The sequence below is a fragment of the Micropterus dolomieu genome, linkage group LG13, assembly GCF_021292245.1.
Source record: "Micropterus dolomieu isolate WLL.071019.BEF.003 ecotype Adirondacks linkage group LG13, ASM2129224v1, whole genome shotgun sequence".
NCBI lineage: Eukaryota > Metazoa > Chordata > Actinopteri > Centrarchiformes > Centrarchidae > Micropterus > Micropterus dolomieu.
The window spans coordinates 29,134,718-29,136,137 of record NC_060162.1 but is presented as its reverse complement, the minus strand read 5'-3'; positions in this window follow the sequence as shown (position 1 = coordinate 29,136,137).

Genomic DNA, 1,420 nt, shown 5'->3' with positions numbered 1-1,420 from the left:
CCCAAAAGTTTCAGAAAGCTTCATGTGCCAAGTGCTGTTTTCTGGGTTCTTTTATTTAACAACGCCCGTCCTCAGAAACCTCGATAAAAGTGTACGTCCAAAAGACAAAATGGCTTACGCCATAAAAAATATTCAGACTTATAAAACCGTGCATATGCACCCTTGTAAGCTTGTTCCCTTTTTAAATCACAATCAACTTGAAATGTGGTCTATGTGAGGAAGCGCCATATCCGATCCCTTCAAATGCTTACAACTGTCTATAATTGGTCGAGATTTAACTCAGTGGTTATACTGTCATATAACACAAAACAGATGGCTCTCACAAGATGTGTACAAGGAGACGTCAATGATTATTTAGCGTTCTTGTTTTAAGCTGATTATGCATGAGGAGACCAAAACATAAGGCTCTCAAGGAGACGTCAATCGATATGCATATTATTACGGGGTTGATATTATAGCTTTGACGGGTGCAAGAATAGGATACGTCCATCACATCATATAGACATGTTTTCTAGTGATCCATCCTTAATGTGTTGTGTATGATTTCTGCGAAGTTTCTCATGGAGGGAGAGAGTAATGCGCCCATCAACCTGTTGAAAGCAGGCGCCTGTCGGCCTGCGCTGAAAGATCGAATCTTGAATGTAGAAAACATCCGTCTGATAAACGTAATATCAGACACGGGGTAAATCCGTTTTTTATCTTACAAGGAGCAAACGGTAGCCTATAGTTAGTGAGAGGGACGGATTTATGCGTGAGAACACAAAACATGATGTTTGCAAATGCGTGCGCGAGTGTTTATTTATCGTTCTTTTTTTTTAAACTCTCGGTAACAAATATTTCAAATGCATGCGCTTTTGCACCATAGGAAAAGAGGCTCCGTGGCTCTCCTTCCTTTATAACCGACACTCACACAAGATGGGTTCCCCTTCGAGGGAACTCGAACTGCGTCGGTTACGACACTTTGGGAACGCCTCTAGGCGTAGCAGGTCTGAACGTGAATGAAATCACTCCAATCCTATTGGTTTGTTGTTAGAACGGTAAGGTGTGACGGAATAACCGGAGGAGTATAAAGCACACCTGTACACACTCATCATTAGCTTTTTTCTATTCAGCAGGTGCTCTGTATGTTGTTTGAAGAAAGCTCCAGTCCTACAAGCAGTGTGTCTTACCTGAAGAAGAAGTCTACCAGCATGTCCGGCAACCAGATGTACAGAAGGTGTGTGTTTTTCCTTGCCCTCGGTACATCACGGATGGAGATTCTCATGAGATGTGTGTCTCATGTTTGGGGATGGAGCACGCCCGGGCAGCTCTCGAGGGGGCTGCCTGCGCCCGTTGCGAAGCCTTTTCCGTGCGGGTACTGAGGTACAGCATGGCTCTCTTTTCTGAGGATGGCCGGATGTGTTCTCCCCGTGGCGCGGGC